The 22,952-nt window shown below is 50.5% G+C and overlaps 1 pseudogene; it reads right to left on the bottom strand.

The window, feature by feature from the left end:
* Window positions 1-20,638: 20,638 nt before the first annotated feature.
* LOC116870322 lies at window positions 20,639-20,714 on the bottom strand (annotated as a pseudogene).
* Between the last annotated feature and the right edge of the window lie 2,238 nt (window positions 20,715-22,952).

The raw sequence follows: 22,952 nt of genomic DNA, 5'->3' as shown, positions 1-22,952 counted from the left end.
GATGTGCATCGACTGATGAATGGATAAAGAAGATGTGGTATATAAACACAATGGAATACTATGCAGCCATCATAAATGAAATCGTGGCATTTGCAATGACGTGGATGGTATTATGCTAAGTGAAATGAGTCAATCAGAGAAAGAGAGTCATCCCATGATCTCACTCATATGTGGAATTTAAGAAACAAAATAGAGGATGATAAGGAAAGAGAGGAAAAAATAAAACAAGAAGAAATCAGAGAGAGGGAGACAAACCATAAGAGACGCTTAGTCATAGGAAATAAACAGGGTTTCTGGAGGGGAGGTTGGTGGGGAGATGGGGTAACTGGGAGATGGACACTAAGGAGGGCACATGACGGGATGAGCACGGGTCGTTACATAAGACTGATGAATCACTGACCTCTACCTCTGAAACCAATAACACATTATATGTTAATTACATTTAAAATAAACAAGCCCTAGAAAAATGAAAATAAATAAATAAATAAAACCTTAAAAGAATAAGAAGTCTATAAAAATAAAGCATGCATGTGTCTATAAGTCTATCTATAGAAACTGATCTGCACATACGGCTTGTAGATGTCGCACTTGTGCATGCATGTGAAAAACATGAAAACACTCCTCATAATTACGTGCCTGCGTCACGTACGTGAGACAAGCGGGACACTTCAGTGAACCATCACGGGGGCCTAGAGTCGCATGAATTCCACTCGGGGAAACATGACGTGGGAGAGAGTTTGAGGTCCTTTTTCACTCCAGACTCCATTAAATTTTAAAAATAAGTGGGAGGACAAATGTTGTAGCTTCTAGTAATAATGGGGCTCTAGACGGGGGAATTAAGGGCCCAAATCACCTTCAGAAAACTGGTCAATAAAATAAAGTGACAGTGTTGGGAAAATTCACTTTCCCTCGTGTATCTCTCGGACGTTGGCGCCCCGTGGACCTGGGTAAATCACTTGCATGCTGACTTCTTGTCGTCCACTGAGAGACCAGCCGTGCGTCGGAATTGTGTCCCGAGTCTCTGCAGCCTCATCTTGCCATCGGGTCCATCACCAGGTGAACTGGCGGGCACTGGAGCCGTGGAAACTCTTCCGCGGATGTGGTCCCACTGCTCCCAGGACCACCTGTGCAGGGGCGGTCCTGGCAACCACAGGATAGGCGGGCAGAGCTTCGGGGCCTGGGGTCCCAGACATTCCTTCCCCAGAAGCCCGCAGCACCTTCTACAGCTCCAGCCGGAGGCCGGCCAGCAGAAAGTTCTGCTCCCCAGAGACTGGGGTCGTGAAGGTCCCCTTGCCCGGGACTGTACCCTTTGTGGCTGAGGCCTGGGTTCTAACAGTCAGAGGTCCTTCGTTCCCACACGTGAGTACACACAGCAGCAGAGAAGGGCTTCCCTACGGCCTCCTCCACCAAGTCCAAGGAGAGAAGACCCAAGGGCCTGAGATCTCCACCACCAAGAAAGGGGCCTCTCCCTGGGCTGGGGTGGGTCACTCCCCAGAGCTGCATGGTGTAGGGCTTTGGACTCACTCCCTGCTTACCACTGTGCCCGGGACCCAGGGACTCCCAGTACCTACTGATGGCCCTGGGCTCCCTGCTCCAGGTACTGGTCCAGAATGCCACCACCAGCAGGAAAAGCGGTTAATGTTGAGTTTGTCCTTTTTCTTTCTTAGAGGGCAAAGTGCAGGACTGGTTTCCTCACCAGCATGCCAACAGCTGGCTGCCTATTTAAATTTTCTACAGCAAGTTCGTGAAGTTTTCACATGCACAAACTTATTTTTATCTTGATACACCTTACATTTTCAAAATGGTCTGAAAATTAAATTATTTTGAATGCATTCAGTCATTGAGAAGAGCCCCCAATGCCTAGCATTTGGGTATTCTAGTTTCAATCATCCCATACTTTTACACAATCAAACTATAATCCACAATCTCAATCATTGAAAAGATGTCCTTTTTAACTAATAATCCAACCTATTCTGAAACACAGATAAGAAAGGAAAATTAATTTAAAAAAAAATCTTGCTTCCTTGCCATGCCTAGAGGAAGATCTTTACTGGCCTCCCACCAACAGGCCCTGAGTATACAAACCTGTCATGAGTTTAGGTCTATTCTAAAATATCTTTACCCGAACTAAAGGAGAAAATAAAAATCTGTTGTGATGTGTTTATCCTGACCTGTCTTAAGTTCAGAACGGGTTTCCAAACACCGCTTAGAACCAGTGACCCTTAAAAGCACGAGCTGCTCACTTGCAAAGACCCGTTTGCCGTTTTGTTAGGATTTCTCCCCGCCGTTCAGATCGGGCTACAAGGCCGACAGTCACTTGTGGACTCCCGCTGGCACCGTGAGCTTCAGAAACCGTGGGAGATCCACCACTTTCGTGGTTTCCAGGAAAAGCTTTCTCGACAAAGGGGCCCTCGGATCCGTCGGGGATCGCGGGCGCTGGTGTCTGGGGTGCTTTCTGACCCGCGCCTCCGTCCGATTCCCATCTGGCTCACAATCTGTGCTGAGCTTAAGTCGAGGCAGAACAAAAAACTTGCCTTCGCAGCGACGCGGCTGTTCGTTTCTTATAAGTTCCACCAGCTCCAGGCCTCAGGTCTGCTGACCACGGTTTCCTCTCTCCCCATCGGGCATACAGCCGACGTCCTCCTCGGCATCCCAGAGGGAACGTTCACTTTAGATCGCAGAACTTGGACTTGGCGTGGGACTGGGAACTGCCACGAGCCGCGTGCACAGTGGAGGCTCTGACACCACAGGGTCGTGGGCAAACGACTCCTAACTCGCTTGGGCACCGAAGGCTTTGGCAGTGCGCGTGCGAGGCCACGTGGAAGGCGTTTCAGGAGAGAAGTGTGCGACCGTAGCCAGCACACCTGGAAAGGTAAGTACTTGGCAGGACGAGGACAAAAGAGATGAATGATTTATGGGATAAAAGCAGTGTAGCCCAGAACAAACAGCGCTGCATTTCTTCTCTCTCCAACGTGTTTTTTCTCATGAATAACGCACGAGACAAGGTGAAGTGCTGTGCTGCTCTGGGAGCAGGAAACCTCTTGCCTCTCAGCGGGCTACGGCAGGAAGGCTGGAGGGAGCCAGGAGTGGGGACACGCAGGCAGCCCACCGGAGGGAGGTGCCCCACAAAGCTGCGGGGGGCACGGGTCCTCTTTTGTCTGATGACAAGAAAAGGCCTCCAAACAGTAGCCGATCACCCATAAACACCTTGTAAATAAGTTGAGCCTTTCCAACAATATTCTTCCTAAGGACTTGACAAGCCACACATGATTAAGCAAACACATACTTTAAAAAAAAAAAATTAAGAAATCTCTATGCCCAACGTGGGACTCAGACTCAGGACCCTGAGATCAAGAGTTTGCACACTGCACCAGCCGAGCCAGCCCGGCACCCCAGGAAATGCATCTTCTTTTAGGCTTAGACTTCCAGTTTTGAAATACAACACAAACCGATTTACTGAATGGTAAGAGGTCCCCGCGTGGGATCCAGCCTCACGCGTATAACACGCCCTTCTGTCGGGACGGGGGACGTGGAGGAGGCAGGGGTGGGTCATCCAGGGAAAGCGGGCGGGTGTGTGTGAGTGTCAGCCGTGGTAAGAAAGGAGACTCGGGGAACCGCGGCACCGAGGCTTCGAGAACTGACGCCCTGCAGACCCGGAGGGCATCTGGGGCTCCTAGAGGGTGCGGGGAAGACGGGCTCGGCCGGGGGGCGGCAGGTGGCACTGTTTGGGAGGCGGAGTCAGGAAGCTGTGACTCCAGCAGAACCGTCCGAAGCTGACACCTGTGTTTGTGAACTTTCAGCAGCAACTGCTAAGTCATTTAGATCTCCCCGGGGATGACCGTCCGGTCACTGCTGCTGCTTAGAATCGGTGCCTAACGGTAATGAACGGGAAACCGACTTCTCATCATTGTTGATAAAATTGCACGTTTTCCCTACAGACACCACAGCCTTGTTTCCCGTCCCTGCAGGGCCTGCGCCCGCCTGCTCTCGGGGTGCAGGGGCCGGAGGAGCGGGTCTTGGGGCGCCCCGACGAGTGTGCCAAGGGCCTTCCAGCCTAGCACTCGGCTGCCCCCTCAAGGCCCTGGACAGCACAGAGTAACGCAAGCTGCCCTCTGCCCTTCCCAGTTCCTGACCCAAGGCTCTGAGACGCTTGTGCAGCGGTTGTCCCGCGCCCCGAGCTCTGAGGTAGCACGTTCTGTGGCAACAAATACACTTACTCAAGCACTTCTACCTCCATGTGTCCCCCAGGGCCCCAAGACACATACGTGTAGTTAGGATGTGTTCTCTGCTTCCCAGAGGATCAGACCGTCTGTCTTAATGTCCAGAGTGCAGGAGCCGAGCGGCCCACATGTAGACAGACGTCACGCACCTGCCCAATTCGGAGGAACGGTGTCTGCCGTTCAAACTCAGGGGGCTTCCCTACAGACCTACCAGTCTGATAACAGTCCAATAAACACCGACCCTGGGAGATTTCTGCAGCAAGTAAGAAGAGTCGAGGAAAATGTACGATGACACAATCAACTCTTCGAATTTTGGAAGAAAAGGAAAGAAGTTGCCGTGTCCTTTTGATATGTTTTGTCTACACAAGCTGGGCTGCCTCCCTCCCGTGGGCATCTGGAGCTCCTTGGTCACACCTGTCTTCTGTGGACAACACTGGCCTGTGTCTGTGTCTGCCTCTGCTTCGGAGCTCACACTGTAATTGCTTACTCTATCCTAAACCTGTCTCCCTTAGACACTACCTTACAGCAACCTCCTGGCTCTGGCAAAGGGTCCACCCCAGAAGTTGTCCCTGGGTGTTACCGGGGGTACCGATGCGGGAGGCTGTCCCCAGCATCATGTGCTGAATGGTTGCATGTTATGTGATCTGAAAACCCGGAGCTGGGGGTTGTCACCGGCTGGACAGAGAAGCCATAGGACCCTCCCTGAGCCCCCTGCTTGGGTGTGACTCAAGATGGCAGTTCAGCCAAAAGCTAATTCCTTCAAGAGCCGTTGTCATCCATTATAAAATAAAATGCTTAATTTAAAGCTACCAAATTTAGAGGCATGCCTGTGTTTTATGCCTTTCGGACCACTGAACCTTTTATCAAGCTCAGTAGATATCCATACCCAATACACATTATCAACAGGTAAACACATTCATAGTTTGCCTTGAGAACTGAGACAGAGGAGATCACGTCCCTCGTCTCCACCACCACACCCAACGCACCCTACTACTGCAGGGTGAGGTCCTGATTTCACGACCAGCCTCTGCCCGTCCCCTGGGCCACCCTCTCGGCCTGGCCTGGTTCCAGGCCAGGGGAATGGGGCACCGTGTCCTGGAGGCCAACCCTATCCTGGTTTGGGTAGGGCGGGCCATGATCTTTTGTTTGAGAAGGGCTGCTTCTGTGGACTGAATCCCCGTGTTCCCCCACATTCATAGGCTGAAGCCGTGGCCCCCAATGGCCGGTGTTGGAGGTGGGCGTCTGGGAGGTGACTAGGCACAGGAGAGGTCAGAAGGGTGAATTCCGCACACCCAGGATGGGATTAAGGTCCTCAGATGAAGAGGGGAAGCCTGAAGATGTCTCTCCCTGCGCACACCCCAAAGAGGGCTATGTGAGGGGCTAAGCCTCAGACCTGACGACGCGGCCCTAATCTTGGACTTCCGGCCTCCAGATCCGTGCGAAGCGGGTGTCCACTGTTCAAGGCCCGAGTCTGTGCTGGTTGCTGTGCTACCCAGGCTGGCTCACGCCCCTGGCCGCCGTGGTCACCGGCAAATCCCTCGGCCGTCCCCCTCAGAGCCCAGAGCCACACCACCTCCTCCACGGACCCCTCCCCAATGTCAAACCCACTGGGCTTCCTGCGGCACTTGGTCCGCTGCCTGCGATGCCCGGCTCTGGGCACACGGGCCGGGAAGGACCTGTGTGCTCCCGGGGACCGATCGAGGCCCTGCTTTGCTTTTACGTACTTTCTCGAGGGAACCCGCTCCCCACGCTCAGAAGCGAGAGGGCCCCGTGAAAGGCAGAAGGGTTAGCGCTTCAAGATGGCAACAGCAAACCATTGACCGAGTCATGGGGTGCTCTGAGCGCAGGAAGCCAGCCCAGCCCGCCGGGCCCCTCCTGAGGACACTGTCTTCTGAGGGACAGGGCAGCGGGCTACCTCCGATAGCACCGATGTTTCCGGCAAGAACTCACCCGGTGATCTCCCAGCCTCATGTCTGCTGGAGAAGGTCACTCAGAACGCGGCAGGGCCAAGGGTCCAGCTACAGGCCAGCGGGTGGCCTCCAGGACGGTCGTCTGAGGGGACTTTCCCACCTGCGCCGCGGAGGAAGGAAAGCTGTCTGTGGTGGCTCTGCTTTTAAATTTGTCTCGTTCCTAGGATCTTAGAGGAAATGAGAGAAAGAAGAGCAGAGCGTTTGTGGGGGTCCCGGAGAGGAAGCAGACCCCGGCCCCGCCAGCACAGCCCCGCGCGTGCCCTCACGGGCGGGGGCTGGGCCTCTCTCTCCCGGAGACAGCGCCGACCCTCTTCGAGACAGGGCCCCAGGCCTGCCTCCTCCTGCACAGCCCGCGGCCAAGAGGCCTCAGGATGGCGGCCCACGCAGAAGGCCCGTTCAGACGGCGAACGCGGCGCCGCGTCCCTTAGAAACTCTCCCAGGAGTGTCCCCCGTGCGGCTGATCGATTCCCGTCGTGCCTCGCAGCTCTGAGTCCGACTGGAGCTGGACCAGAACGCTGCATGCTGTGCCATTACATTCGGTATTTCTAAAGCATTTTGTTCTACGCCACCGCAAGGCCAAGCTGCTCCCAGCAGGTTCTCGCACAAGTGAATGGAAAAGCGAAATGTGAGAAAGGGATCGGCAGCGTGGGAGGAAGACGCGCCGCAAGCACGAAGAAATCGCCTCACGTGCTGATTTCATGCGGCCCGTTCCTGCTCGCCGTGGAGCCGGGGAAAGCCTGAGCTGAACCGAGAGGAAACAGCCGCTCCCGTCACTGATGGCCCAGGGCGTGGCTGGCGCGCGTCTCCCCGCGAGGAAGGCCCTCAGGACGCTGGTGTCCTCGGAAACTCTGAGCTCCAGCTCAGCCTTACAGTTGCCCCTGAATCCGCAGAACCGACTCGTCAGCAGACGGGGCCCCCGTCGCATCCGACTGTGAGGGCTTCCCTCCGAAGACCGCCGGCCGGCGAGCGGGGCCGAAGCCCGCGGAAGGTGAGGGAAGCAGAGAACAGCACCTGCTCCCGCGGCCGGGCAGGCTGCCCAGAGGGTCAGCACGGCTTCGCACGGGGACACGCACCGTCTGGTTTGGTTCCAAGCAGAGAGGCGACCCCCAGCCCTGAAGTCACAAGACGTCACGCTGGATCTGCAGCTTCACGGCACCAAGCTGAGGAGAGAGCCCAGGGAGAGGCCTCGCTCCCCGACCTCGAGCCGGGAGCCCCCTGCTTCAACCCCGGGAGGCCTGTCCTGCTCTGCGGCACAGCTGCTCCGTGCTAGTAACCTATCCGGGTTGCAACTCCCCAAAAAACAAAGGCACTTGTATTTCTTTTGTCAAAACCGACAAACACGACCGTGGACGTGTGCCTGACTGGAAAGAGCAGAGAGCCACGGGCTTCAGCCTGGACGTGGAGGTAAGACAGAGAGAAGGGAAGCCTGGGCAGCTGGAAGAAGGAGGGTGTGAGGTAAACCACCGAAGTCACCAGCTACGCATGTGCACGAGCCCGCATTCTAGCTGATTAATGTTCCTCGTTATTGATTCTGGTGTCGAGTGCATCCCTGTGGTCCACGTGCCAAGGGACATTGGGTTTTCTCGCCCTCATTACTAGGGGCGGGACTCCCACTCTCTGGCTCCGTGCCGGGGCCCAGACTCTCCGACGACCACACGGAGACCCATAAGCCAGCTCGTCGTCGTCGGGACTGCAGGAGGCTGGGGACACAGATGGGCACGAGCAGTGTGGTCTGTAGCAGAGGTCGGCCTGAGCAGCCGGGACCAGCCGCCAGACTGGGGACACTGACGCTCTCTTCATTCCGGAGCCTGTAAGTCTGACACCAAAGTGTCCACGGGCTGGGTTTCTCCTGGCACTGCTCTCCGCGGGGTGTGGGCTCTGCCTGCTCTGTGTCCTCACCTGGTCACCCCGTGTGCCTGTGTCCCGATCCCCTCCTCCCCCTGGACTAGTGCCCACCTGACTGCGCTCCTTCCTCATGATCTCCCTAAACACCCGACCTCCACAGGACCCATTCCAATGTGCCAGGGATCTGGGCTCCAAAGTGGGAATTTCGGGGGGTGGGACGCAATTCAGTCCATGACATCTGTCTGAGGTAGAAAACTGTCCATGGTGTTCCCACCCTTCTGTTGGACAAACCCTTCTCTCAGGCCCAAGAACACTCATGGAGGAAGAATTCTCCGTGGGAAGGTCATCAGTTGTCTCGGGCTGACAGGTCTGTCCCTGCTCCCAAGCTGGACCTCCGTGTATGAGCCTTCTGTGGAGGACCTGCCCGAGGATGCGGCCACTGCAGGCCAGCAACTCGGGCTCCGGGGCCGCTGCAGTCCTGTCACACCTGCACTCACGACGGAGCGCACGCCATGGGGTCGGGGCGGTCCTCCAGGCTGTACACCCAGATGTGCTCTGTGACACCTGGCTCGTCCTAGCACAGGCCGCTGATGCTGGTGTGAACATTCTCTCCGTGCACAGACCCCTCCGTCAGGACCGCAGGAAGCTGAATGGCGGCTGGGAGCATGAAGCCCGTCTTCCTTCATGCTCACTTTGGCTCACCTTTCTAAGAACTTACTATTTAAAGCAAGCACGGGAAGGGAGGCGAGACCCTTGAGATCCAGGTCAGTCCTTACAGACGGGGCGCAGGCACCAGCTCACGTCGTTCTAAACAGACTTTCTTCCTCCCTCTTTCACCTGTCTACTCTCCATCTCGGTGGTGAGCTGAGGGGGGCGTGAGCCAGAGCTGGCGGGAGCCCATGTCAGCACACCGTGTGTTGGCTGGGGACCCCGTGCGGGAGGCCGTCCACCAGGGTCCAGGTGGCTTCTGCTCAAAGCGCGCGAGGGAGGACAGTGTCAGCAGCCGCAGCAGAGGATGGCCGTGCTGGCGGGAGAGAGGCCACAGGCCCAGAGACCCCTTGGGTGCGCTCATGCGTGTCGGGGTCTCCTGGCGTGGTCCACTCCGGCCCTCTCGGGGGCTTCTCTCCAGGACAGCGGCTGGTCAGTGCTGGTTAAACGTGAACCCACACCCAAAATAATCCCAGAAGCGACCGAGACGTCTGTCACCGGCCCCCAGAGCTCTCCCAGAAGCAACCGTTCTAAGGTTCGCCGCGGAGAACAGAAGAGACTCTCCATCCTGTGTGCACACGACAGACGTCCTACGAGGTCCGGCGGATGAGGACGGCACTTCCCGGGATGATCTGTCATCCGGCCTCTAAGTGTTCCCAGCCCGCGGACACCCCTACGACTCAATGGTGAGTGGAGAGTCGATGGCCGTCCCAGGCCTCCCAGCAAGAGGAGATAGTTTTAGGAGCCTGTCGGGAAATCCTGTGGCCCCAGGCGCACGACACTGCTGATTTCCAGGGCAGTTATTGACTTTGATATGAAGGAAATAATTTGCTATCGCAGCTTATGGTGTCAGGGGGGAAGATACCCCCTCCTGCGTAGTTGGGCAGCAGATCGAGGTTGGGGCGGGCCTTTCCGTGCCCGGGGTGGCCGGGCCGGCCGGCGGAGCTGCTTACTACTGGAAGGTACTACCGTCTTTATGAGACATGGCACACTAATCGAAAACACAAGTAAACTGAAAATTAAATTTAAAAGCCTATAATTTAGTATCTTCCTGGCCAGGAGTGATGGCTTTCATTTGCGCATGGGGCCAGAGCTGTTCAGGGTCAGTGTGACGGGCCGTTTCCAGGCCTCTTCCGAGGGCTGACGGAGCTGATTAATCTCTTGGAACCCCGCTTTGTCTTCTCCAGCTCAGTGAACAACTTCATTCCAGCTCATGAGTTCAAATAGGGGTCAGAACAATCCTCATTTCTGACAATCCCACGGAAAGGGAATTAATTTTATGAGTTAGTGCCCCCGCGCTTACGACGGCGCTGGAAAGAGCAGTTAACGCAGCCGCGGAGAGAAAAATCTGTGTACGGATGCTTCACTTGATTACAGCCCAGGAAAATATTTGCTTAACGAGGTAAAGGGACCAGAGACGAGAGGGTTCCAAGAATCGGAAACGAACCAGCCAGGTCTCTATCTTCGGTAAATATTGGAAATGTTTTATCGAACTTTTGCTCTTACGGTTTAATGTGGAAAAAACACAAAAGGAGGACAGACAAGAACACGTTGAGGAGATGAAGCTATTATGACTGCAGCATGACAAAAATACAATAAAATAAAGAGGCAAGAAAATCACATCAGTTGCTGGTCCAGTACCATCCCTTGGATAAACTCATGCTAACATTCTTAGCGTCCCCTAGGTGCAGACACGTGCCCCTGCCCCCGCACCTCAAGGAGACGTGAACTCATGCTCCCGCGAGCTCATCGGCTCTGGTGCAGGCTGCACTGACTCCCCCACATTGACATCCCGAGACCCAGCCCCTTGTAATGTGGTTGCATTTGAACATAAAATCCTTAAATAGGTAGTGAAATTAAAAGGAGATCCCATGGGGGGGTGCCTGGGTGGCTCAGTTGGTTAAGCGACTGCCTTCGGCTCAGGTCATGATCCCGGAGTCCCAGGATCGAGTCCCACATCAGGCTCCCAGCTCCGCGGGAAATCTGCTTCTCCCTCTGACCTTCTCCCCTCTCATGCTCTCTGTCACTCTCTCTCTCAAATAAATAAATAAAATATTTTAAAAAACAAATAGAAAGAGGTCCCATGGGTCGGCACCAACTGCAGAGGACTGGAGTCCTTGTAAGAAGAAGACGTCCGGACGCAGACACGCACAGGACACCCACGTAAGGATGCGGGAGAAGGGGCTTGTCTACATGCCCAGGAGAGAGAGACCTCAGGACACACCACCCCTGCCCACGTGGCTCTTGGACTTCCAGCCATGGGACCCTATGGGAGTTTGCCGTGGCAGCCCCAGCAGGTGAATGCATTCCCAATTATCAACAAGACAGAACTTTTTTTTTTTTCTTTGTTTAAGATGTTGTCTATTTGCAGGAGACCACGTCCATGAGAGAGCGGGAGAGAGCGAGAGAACAGGAACAGGACAGAGGGAGAAGCAGGGCCCCCACTGAGCAGAGAGCCTGATGCTGGGCTGGATCCCAGGACCCTGAGATCGTGACCCGAGCTGAAGGCAGACGTTCAAGCAGCTGAGCCTCCCAGGCGTCCACAAGACAGATCTAATCCCCTCTCGAAAAGGACCTATTTGCCACAAGAAATGTAACGCCACAACAGATGTTCTAAACGCCCCTCTCAGAAACCTCCCCGGCCACGGGCTCCTGCTCCCGTTGTGAGGTGCGCGGGCCTGGGGAGGGAACACATCTTTATTTTGCCGCCTAAAAAGCCAGGGTGACATGTTCCTTCAAGGCCGGGGTCTGAGGCTCAGCTCAAGGTGCTTCGGTTCCCAAGGAGGACACCGGGTGAGCCTGCTCCTCCCTAAAGCCCACCTCCCTGGTTGTGGCCCTGCCCTTGCGGTCTGCTCCGGTGAGCGCAGACCGCAGCCCGCCTGCGTGACTCCCGAGTCACGGCTTCACTGGACGTCGCCGTGGCTGCGCCGTCGCTGCTCCCAGACCCAGGCCAGCAGGTGTACGTGTCACAACGTGCCACCCGCATTTACGTGTCCGCCTCTTATCCTTGTGGCCTCACAGCTCATCTGGGGACAGAAGAAGGGTAGAGGGAAAATGTCCTATGTTTGGATTCAGGAACAAAATGGAAAAAAAGAAGATTCTGGAAGCTGAGACCTGGAAGGACGTTCTAATCTCGTGTTCTCTGATCGCTGCGGGCTGTGCCTACTAGGTCTCCACTCTTGTTGGAATATTTCCATTCTGATGTGCTTGAGTTCATGGGGTCACCGCCAGCCATTCCTACAGATTTCACACAGGCTGGGGACGTCCTACACACTGAACCCAGGGCCGCGACGGAACAAGGCAGAATGGCCTCCTGGAGCCCGACATGCCCTGGGCTGTGGGGGTGCAGCTCCTCGGGACGGGCGTGGGTAGGAGCACCTGCCCCGGACAGTCCTGCACACGGCCAGCCTCCGCCCTCGCTCCCTTCCCGCGGCCCTAGAGGGTCCCCTTTCCATGCGGTGTGATGCTCAGGGCCTGGCTCATGGGGTTTGGACGTCTGCACAGAACTTTCCCCACAAGAAGAAGGTCCTCACTGGACACTTTCCAGCTCTGCTGACGTCATTCCCGCCCGCGGCCCAGCCCCGCGCGCACCTCACTGGGACGTTGGGTCCCATCGTCCAACACACAGCCTCAGCGGCCTCTGCCCCCCCCCACCCCCAGGGTCCTTCGGCTTCTGGGCAGGATAAAATGATTCTTCGGGACGCATGTCTTTGTCACCGTCCAAGGGTTTGGAAGGACACGAACAACACCTCCAAGATTCTCTAAAATAAATAAACACAGATTAATAATCATATGCAATTAATAACAATACAATAAAATATGCATTTTATTAAATAGAATTTATTTAACTTATTAAATTATTAAGTTACATTATTACATAAAATACGTGTGGTATAATATATAATCAATTGCACAGATACATTGTTACATTTTCTTATAAAGAAAGACAGTAAAGACTGAGAAACAAGATTCCCGTAAAGCGGGTGACAGGGTCGTGCTTCAGTGCTGACCGTCCACCAAGAACAGCAGCTGCTCGGGGAACCGGGGTGAGGGGAACAGGGAAGAAGGAATCTCACTCCTCACGGAGTGTGGCTGCAGGACAGGCGCCCAGTGACCCACAGGCTGCCCGGGACACAGCGCCCCACGCCGAGGAGCTCCGCGGCCACCGCTTACATCCTATCTCCGGGGAGGCCCATCCGCCTCTCCCGTGTCCCCTGCAGGCCCCTGCCTCCAGGGCTTCCCTCCACGCGGACTGCATCCTCACCGCCTGACCCATGCTTCCTCTGAATATCATCAATGGGCTCCCAGCGCAGCCTCCTCCAGAAGGGGAGACTGAGGCCAGGGGAACAGGAAGTCCCCCTCCCCCACCTCCGGTCCCGGGGCAGAGCCTGAAGGCCCTGGGCTGCGTTCAAGGCCAGCGAGTCTCATTCCAGAGTCCATGTTCCTAACCATGAAACCATGGTTTTCTTCCCTAAAAATAATATTCATTTTCTTTAGCTGAGCTAACCGTAAGCGTGCTTGGACTCCATTGTCTCGTTACGCCTGGTTTCAAGTCTTCCCCTGGGGCCGTCCCGCGGTTCCCCTCGGCAGTGTTCCTGCCATGATGAGAGACCGAGAACAAGAAGGGAGAAACACACTTATGCACACACACTCATACACACGTACAACAAACACCCAACACACACACACTCACATCTGCCCACGACCTACAGAGGACACTCATACACACAACACTCACACTCACACTCACGCTGACACAACACACATACGACACACACTACACTTACATGCAACCACCACATACACAACACGCACACACTTACTTACACATCGTGTACACACGGCCTTGCATGCACACGAACCACGCACATACACTTATATACAAGCCCACACGCACACACTCGTGCACACATGTGCACACACACGCACGGCGTACACTGTGACAACCCAGGATCACGCAGGTACAAGACAGCCTGGAGCTGCCTTACTCTGGGCCAGCAGCGGCTGACCTGACGTCCACCTTTCCGCAGGACGAGGGACCTTCTCCAAAGCTATTGCGGTAACAGCCATCAGGGTCTGTGTGCACAGCCCGACCCACGCCACGTACCAACGGCGCAGAAGCCCAGTCTCCCAGACACCTGAGTGTCGCACCCATTGCTGGCTGGCTCGGGGGACCTGCAGGGAGACGGGGAGAGGATCAGCTCGCTCTGCTACCTGCACTCAGAAATCAAGAAACGACAATTTCGTGGCAAAGACTCCCTAACCGATGCTTTCCTCTCTCACCTTCTTCCTGTTGGTCTTCATGTGCGAGCTTTCCTGGAGTAACCACGTCTCTCTCTGGACACAGCGACCCCGTGGGTGGTGGTGGTGACAGCCGTAAGGGAGGAAGCTGGTGGGCTGGGGCTTCCTTCCTTTGTCCAGACCCAGCCGCCCTCTGCCAACACTGTGAACAACCTGGAAACGCCGCCGCCGAACGTGGGCCCCGACCTGCACCCGTGGACTTGGGAAGAGCCGCCCGTGTCTCCCAGCCTCAGCTGTGGTGACGCCCTTTCCCCATCGGCCCCACCTCGGGAGGACAGACAGTCCTTGCCTCGCTGACCATCCACAGTAGGGTGCTATGAGCCCTGCTGCTTCCCGAATCCCCCGTGGCCCCCGCTTCCTCCTCTGTAAAATGGGCCAACACAAGCACCTACTTCTTTGGGGGCAGGGAGGGCAAAGAGCACTCCAGGGCGCAGAGCATATGAGACGGACACGGGCGGATGTCCCATTCTCTGTGCTGTCACTCGCAGGCCGGGTCACCCAGGCCGCCGAGAGCTCAGGGGACAGGGCAGAGTGGCAGGGGTGAGGCCAGGTCTGGGAGGCGGGCCAGGCGGGAAGGGGAGGCCCCGGGGAGGGCGGGGGTCAGGACAGCAGCGCGGGGAGCGGGGCGGCGAAGGGAAGGGCCAGCCACGGCCGGGCCTTAGAGCACTGCGCCGGCCGCAGCGTCTCCGCCGGGTCAGGAAAACCGTGAGAAAATTAGCGATCATAGCATCTCCATGAATTTTTCAGACCACTAAGTACTGCCCGGAATCATCTCCTTCCCACAGGTTTTGCAGGTACAATATACTTTCTTAAAAAAAAAAAAAAAGAAAAAAAGGGGGTTGGTAGTAAAAATAATGTCTTTGCTTGTTAAAATTAAAGGACGATGGTGCCGTATTAATTTTCTAAAACGTGATGCCTCGTACAGTCCAAAGGTTTCTCCCGCGGAGGCCGTCTTCCAAATATGATGCGTGACAGAGGACCAGAGGACCGGGTGTTCCGGGCTTTGTTTTTCGTATGGGAGGAGCCTGCCTAGAACGGCACCGAAGGTGGGGCTCGCCAGGGCCCGCGGGTGCGGGAGGCCGGCTGTCATGGGCCCCTTCCCTCCGAAACAACCTCTTGGGCGAATAAGTGTAGATGCAGAAAAGACCCACCTGCCAACAATCTGTAATCAGGAGGGAAATAAGTGAAAAACAAGGTAGTTGTTTTGTTGTTTTTTTTTTTTTTGCCCCCACTGGGTCTGCCTCCCTCTATGAATACTTACAGGCCTGAGCCCGGGGCCATTTCTGTCAGTGGGTGACAGTCACATTATTCTAGCCCCAGGCGCATTTTATGTACATAATTGCTCTTTGGGCAAATTCCTCCACTTTTCTGTAGAAACCCCGGCTCTATTACTGACACCGTCCACAAACTCCTACTTCCCTTCCATGGCTCATATCCCTAAAAAATAATTATCAGCTTTGATATATTAGAAATCATTACCCACTGATTCAGATAATGAAATAATATAGACTCCAGCAAGACGTTCTGTGATTCTTACACACTTCCTGCTGCCTCCAAACCCATTTACTGATTTTTTGATTTTTCACTCTAAAGTTAAAAAGAAAACTTTAGATTTGAAACACCGCGTAGACATCAATGCTCAGAAGCAATGAAGGCATTTTATCTTATTTTCTGTCTGGTACTGAAACAAATTTAAAGAGAGAAAAATCTTCAAAGCTGGTCTGCCACGCTGCATATTTTAATGAGAATTAGGCCGCTTCGTCAAAAAGCCCGCTCCTGCTCGCCCGTGGGTCTGTGGACTTCTGTTTCCTGTAGTGGGTCTGATTGTCTTTGAGGAAACCTACCGCCTTTCCCCCCGCGTCTCTCTGTGGTCCTTCTGTGCAATCGGAATCTATGCAAAGAGGAACCGAGAACTGGGGATCAGCAGGAGAATCAGGTACGATTCAGCAACGGCAACATGATGTCATACTGCGTATTTGCTGGGTTAGCAGAGTTTCTCTTTCTTTCAGACAGTAAAAGTAACTCAGGCTTATTATGAAAAGTCAAATCATCCTGAAACGAACAGGAAGAAAGAAAAGAGATCCATGTCACTGTCAGGGTAGAATATTTTATTTTCCTCTACCTCTTAGGTTCTACGACGAGGGCCAGTGAATTTAATTGACAAAAGACGGATTACTAGGAAAATGCAATACCAATTTAGTATTAGTATTTTACCTGCGTAGAAGTTTGCAGGAAAGTGAAATTTGAGGAAGTGGAAGAGGTCGTTAGGTTCAGGCGTGTACGCGATTTTAACAGAGGAAGGAGTATGGGCTTCAAGAGACGGTAAACTCTGGGCACGAGACCAACAAGTATATGGGAAACGAATGGCAGGTTGGGTTATTTTAGTAAGATGCGTTTCTGCAGGTGTCTGGGGGGCTCAGTCGGTGAAGCCTCTGCCTTCGGCTCAGGTCATGATCCCAGGGTCCTGGAATTGAGCCCCGCATCGGGCTCCCTGTTCAGTGGGGAGCCTGCTTCTCCCCCTCCCTCTGCCTGCTGCTCCCCCTGCTTATGTGCTCGCTCTCTCGCTCTCTCTCTCTCTCTCTGTGTCAAATAAATAAATAAAATCTTGGTGGGGGGAGGGAGATGTGTTTCTGGAGTCTCTTCTCCATGCTGACCCTCCGTCCCCAGGGGAAGGCACCGCTCTCTCCTTCCGGGTGTGGTAGAGGAAGACTGCTGCACTAGGGAATGTATGCCCTGATTTTCGGCAGAAATGGAGAGGGAAGAAGATTCTTCTAAATCTGTTGATTCTCAGTTGCTTCCCAAGCAGACCCACTGTTGAACATGGAGCCCAACGCAGGGCTTCACCTCATGCCCCTGAGATCATGACCTGAGCCGAAATCAAGAGTCAGCCGCTAACAACGGAGCCACCCGGGTGTCCCTGGCGTCCAATATCCGTATCCATTTCAGTCCCAAGTCCAATAGATATCGTCTTCCAAAACTTATCTACTAAAGAAGCAGTGTTATTACAGAGATTGTTTTCCAGTGTTCTGAGAATCAGAGCATTCTTATCTTTTATAAAGTGTGCACATTAATCGTTGTACAACAAATGATTCAAAACTTTATTAGCTTAAAAACAGGTGTTTATTATCTCCCTCCTGGTCAGCTGGGCAGTTCTCCTTCCTGAAACACTCCCTCATACCGACCCAGTCTAGCCGGGCTCTGCCCTAAGTCCACGATGTGACGGTCACCCTCGAGGGTTCATGCTGAGATCCCTCCCTTTGGACCAACTCCATCCGATCCCACTGCAGTGTCTGTAACCCCCGCATCCCTGTGACGTCTCTGAGCACCGATCGAGTCCGTGAAGTGTGCTCTCTTTGCCCCGGCTTGCCGGAGAAGTTTACGCAGTAAGGGTCGCACCGCGGTCTTCAGGGGCCTCCCTGGCCCCGTCCGATCCCACCATGACCTGAAGGGAGAGAACTCAGCTGTCAGGAGTGGATTCTTTCAACTCCCCGCTCCTTATCTCCGTGTGTATCTTCTGCCTCCCTCTCCTCCTCCTCTCCCCGGATGCTGGATAGGCTCCGCATTCCACTCCCCTGGCCGTCCCCACGTGAGCGTCAGCACCTGGGGGGTGCTTCCTTGTCTCCAACCTTCGCAGCACCTCAGCTGAGAAACACAGCCGTGCTTTGTCTTGAAAGCAACAGCGAAATCAAATAAACTTCTGTTTTCCTCCCCAGCAACTGTCTGGCCTCTCTGGCCAAACTTTGTAAAATAGCACCTCCTTTGCTTTCATGTTCCTTTTCGTCCATGTTTTCATTTGAAGAGTGACACCCACAGCGTCGGTGTGAAGGGCGCTGACTGGAAGCCTGCCCTGAACCAGCTGTGGAGTTGGCGGCGTCGCCCACACCCTGTGGCCACAGCCCAGATGGATAACAGCGCGCGCTCGGGACCACTCGCTCCTGCTCTGCCCCAAAGTAGCCTCGATCCGACTCTTACCTCAGGAGATTAAGTCGCCTCTTATCCAACTCCCTGTACGTAGGACCACATGGCAGGCACTTCCAGTGTCTGGCTTTTCTTGTTGGGCATAAGGTTTGAGGGGGTCACGCATGGAGTTGGACAAATCGTCGTTTGACTCATTTTTATTGTTGTATCGTGTTATATGCTATGACTCCACAGCTTTATCCATTTTCCTGGTTTATCTTTTGGGTCCTTATAAATACATCTTCTATGAACGTGGTTTTTTTGTTTTTGTTTTTCTTCCTTTCTTTCTTCAAGCACAAATAAGCCAATTTCTCTTGGACTAAAACTTAGGGATGGAGTTGTTGGGTCATACTGTAGAAGTATATTTAGCTACTGCAAGTACCGCCAAACAGATCTAAAAATGGTTGTACAAACTCACACACCAAAACCAACAGAGAAGAATTTCCATCGTCTCTGCATTGGCCCATCTTTCTCAGTCTTCCCTTATAGTGGGTATGTGATGGTATCCAATGATGCATTTAATTTGCATGTCCCTGACGATTAGTGATGTAGAGTATATACTTCCTTATTGGCATTTTGGTATAAGTTTTAGTGAAAGATTATTTAACCTTTTTTTGGATGTTTATTCTTTCTTCTTGATTTGGAGGCTCTCTTGTATGTCCTGGTTAACGCCAATATCTCTTCCCAGTTTCGGGCTTATTTTTTTCATTCTCTTCACCTTGAACAGGAGTTGTTCACTTTTGGGACGCCTGGGCGGCTCAGTCGGTTAAGCATCTGCCTTCAGCTCATGTCGTGATCCCAGGGTCCTGGGATCGAGTCCCACATCAGTCTCCCTGCTCAGTGGGGAGCCTGCTTCTCCCTCTGCTCCTCCCCCTGCTTCTCTCTCTCTCTCTTTCTCTCTCTCTCTCTCTCTGACAAATAAATGAAATAAAATATTTTTTTAAAAGGTTCTTCACTTTCTTTTACCCAGAAATGACATTCTCATAGAACAATTACTTAAAAAGACAATCCCTGTTGAATTATGGTCTATTTTTCATTATTCGTGCTTTCTTTACTTTCTCTCAGCTATGTTTTCTAGTTGAAGGGTGAAGTCATGTATAGCTTCCCTCAGATTTACTCCTCTTTATCTCATATTCTCTTGCTGTGGTCAGGGGCCAGCAAACGGAGGTCCATGGGCCAGACTGAGCCATTCGTCTGTTTTTGTGTGGACTCTGAGCTAAGAATAGTTCTTGTGTTTTTAAAAGATCATTAAGTAAATAAACAAGAGAGAAAGAAATGATATACAAAAGTGATTGCATGTTGCCTGCAAAGCCTCTAGATTATTTCCTGTCTGGCCCACAAAAGAAAAAGTTTGCTGATACCTGCATGTTATTAAAAATTTGTTTTCTGATTGTTCATTGTTTGTACATGAAACACTATTGATTTTTATATTGACTTTGAAATCAGTGACCTTATTAAATTCATATTAATTTTACTGGTTTGTAGGTTCTCTTGGCTTTTCTATAAATAAAATCACAACAACAGCAAGTAATCTTTTCAATTTTTGTGACTTCCATTTCTTTTTCTTGCCTTATTTGTTTGGAATTCTAACAGACTGTTGAACAGATGTGGTATGAACAGACATTCTCAGGCTCTTTTCAACCTCAGGGAGGAAGTGTTCAATATTTCATGATTAAGTGCAGTGTTGCCTATAGCTTCCTTTCAAATTGTTAATTATTATTATATTAAGACTCATTCTATTTCTACTTTGCTGATGGTTTTTTCTTATGAGCAGATATGGAATTCCATTAGCCATTTGTTTTCAGTGAAGTAATCAATGATCCGGTGGTTTCCCTCTTCTCTTCTGTTACCGCGGTGAGTCACATGGGTTAACTTCCAGGGTTGGAAGTCTGTGTACACTCCTCCAATAATCCTGTTTTGGAGGCATCACACATCAGACCTAATAATGTTTCTGTTCATTAGGATTGTACTCAGGCTGTTTGTTTCTAGGTTTCTAAAAGACATCGGTCTGTAATTTTCTTTGTCCATAATGTTGTCGCCAAATTTCTATCTCAGGATTATGCCAGTTTCATAAAGTGAGTTTAGAATTATTTTTATTTTCTCAGTTTTCTAAAAGGGTTAGGGTAAGGTCATTCTTATCACTTCCTTAAATATCTGAAAGAATTCACCAGTGAAGCTCTTTGAATCTGAAGTTTGTTAATGAGAAGCTTTTTACTTTTCGACTCAATACTGTTGACAGATATAAAGTTTATTCTTCTGTCAGTTCTGATATCATGTATTTTTCCAGGAATGCATCAATTCCAAGAAATGATAATTTCAAATAGATTGACAAAATTGTTTATTGTCCTTTTCATGTTTATAGACACTGTGATTATATATTCTTGGCCTTTATATTGAGTGCACCTCTGGCAAAGAGCATACATATAATTTAATCTTATATTTTCACCCAGCATGAAATCTCTGCAATTTAAGCGGAACATTTAATCCATTTACATTTAGTCTCATTACTTACATATTTGGATTTAAGTCAACTGTCTGGATATTTATTTTCAGTTTGTTCAGTTTCTTTCTAATCTTTTATTTTTCTTTGTGTTTCTTGGCTTAATTTTTTTGATTGATTTTGTATTTTTTATTAACTATTTGGGTACCCTACACATTCAGAGAAACTTCTCTAGTAACAAACTATAGAAATGATCCCTGAAAGTATAGTCTTAGGTTATGGATTTTGAACATTCTTTTCATAGCTACCCCAAAAATATTATGTGCATTTTTGACTTATACTTTACCTTAAATAAATAGGATGGGTATTATCTAAACTTTGGGGGAAAAAATCTTACAACAGTTTATTAACTCTGTCCTACATTTTATGTAATTTTTGTAACGTATTTTACAGATACATATATTACAAACACTTCAAATTATAGCTATTTGGTTTTGTTTTACATAGGCAACATTATCCTATATGTTTATATTTATTATATATACCTTTTCAGATGCTCTTTAGTCCTTCCTAAAGTTATATTACATAGCCTGAAGAGCATTCTGTAATAATTATAATAGTGCAAGTTTGCTGGTAATAAATTCTAGACTGGTAGATTTCCCTGGGGACTCTTTAAATATCTATTGTCTTCTGGCTTCCATAATTTCCTTTCAAAAGTCATCTGTAAGTCTAGTTTTTTTTTGCTCCTTTGGATGCAACTTCTCTTGTTCCTCTTGTCTTTGTTTCCTTTCAGATATATATTTTTTTAATTTTTTAAGGAACTTGATTGTAATATGCCTAGGTATGTATCTATCTTGCTGAATTGCTTTGCATTTTGTTGCTTTAAGTTCAATGAGCTTCTAGGATCAGTGGGATCATGTTTTCTTTTACGTATTTTGGGAAATGCTCAGTAATTATCTCTTCCTGTATTTCTTCTGCCTATTATTTTTCCTTTTACTTGTAGACGCCATCCCTACTCATGTGAGATGGTTTCACCATAGCTTATGTGTGTATTTCTATTCTCTCTTTGTCTCTCACTCTCTGTTTCTCTCTCACTCTCTTTCTGTTTGGGCACATTCTCATAACCTGTCTTTGGATTCACCAATAATTTCTTCTACTTTATCCAGTCTTCTATAGTCTTATTGGCAGAGCCCAATTGACACACCATTGTCTTATGTGCAAAGGAATCTGGGTAAGTAATCTGACAAGAAATAAGATATTCACTGAACATAGAGAGAAATTCAATATGCTGGGTGGCCATAATTAATGAAAGAGATCCACTACATTGAATACAATATGTTCTCCTAAAGACTTTTAACATAACCTTTGGTTTTTAATTGTATTTATTCTAGTTTTTCTTTCTTGGTTTGTTTATAACATAACTTTAATTTCTGTAGATGCCTTTTCGCCCCCATCTTAAATGTATTTCCAGAACTCTGAAAATGCACTATTCCTTTCTTCTATGATTGTACAGTCTCTCTTTTGATCATTTATGTTTATTTTTTTAGTTTATTTTCTGATAGCTGGTATTGTCTGCAGTATTTTTGAGATTATGGTGAACCAGGTTCTGAACTCTTGGATACCTTTTTCATGTTGTTGTTGTTCATTTACTTTTTTACTTATATTACTTTTCTTCTTTTGTTTCCTGAAACTTTAGGCCAGATCTCTTTTTGGTTCCTTTGTGATTATTATTCATTTTTTTGGTGCCAGATCTTTGTTAAGAAGAGGCTAGTGAGGGACACATGAAAATTACTTGGAAAAATATTTACCTTTAAACAGGGCTTAACAGGGGGTGTCAAGCACATCTTGAGAAATCTGATAATTATTTTATCTGAGGAATGCACACCATGTAATTTGCAGAAGTTCCCCATCCAAGCTCTCCATGATGCCAGCAGCCCTTGCTGCCTCCTTGTCTGGCCTCACTCCTACCACCCACCCCCAGAGTCAATTCCTCTGCTAGGGAGCCAAGTTGGAGATGATAGAAATGCTGGTCAGCATAATTTTCCCTTCAGCTTCTTCTCCCCTGACATTACTTGGTATTGAATTGGGTTTGCTCTTCTGTGGTCCAACCACGGCCCTAGATCTCATTGCACTTAAAAAACATCTTTGGCATGGTTGTTACATATGTATCATTTTTGAGGATTTGGCACAATTTTACAGGACTTGGCACATTGTCGTCCTGGTTTGTTTTTGTTAGTTGTGGAAATTCCTCTGTTTAATTGAAAATGGCATTTCTCTTTTTAAAAAATTATTTTCCTTTATTTTTCTTCTCATGGGTTTTGATGGAGGGGAGTGGTGTTTAGTCAGGGGGATCATACTTTAAGTTTTGCTTAGACTGCCTTCAACACCAATTCGTAACCCTCCATAGAAACCATTCCAGCAAGGTCAGGAAGGCAGACTTTCTATTCTTACTGTGTGCTGGGAGAGATTTCTAAACTGCAAATTTGGTTATAACACTTGCCTGTATACTCA

Source organism: Lontra canadensis, unplaced genomic scaffold (assembly GCF_010015895.1).
Source record: "Lontra canadensis isolate GAN:19392208 unplaced genomic scaffold, GSC_riverotter_1.0 scaffold22, whole genome shotgun sequence".
Lineage (NCBI taxonomy): Eukaryota > Metazoa > Chordata > Mammalia > Carnivora > Mustelidae > Lontra > Lontra canadensis.
Note: the sequence above shows the minus strand (reverse complement) of the source record. Positions and strands in the feature narration are given on the sequence as shown.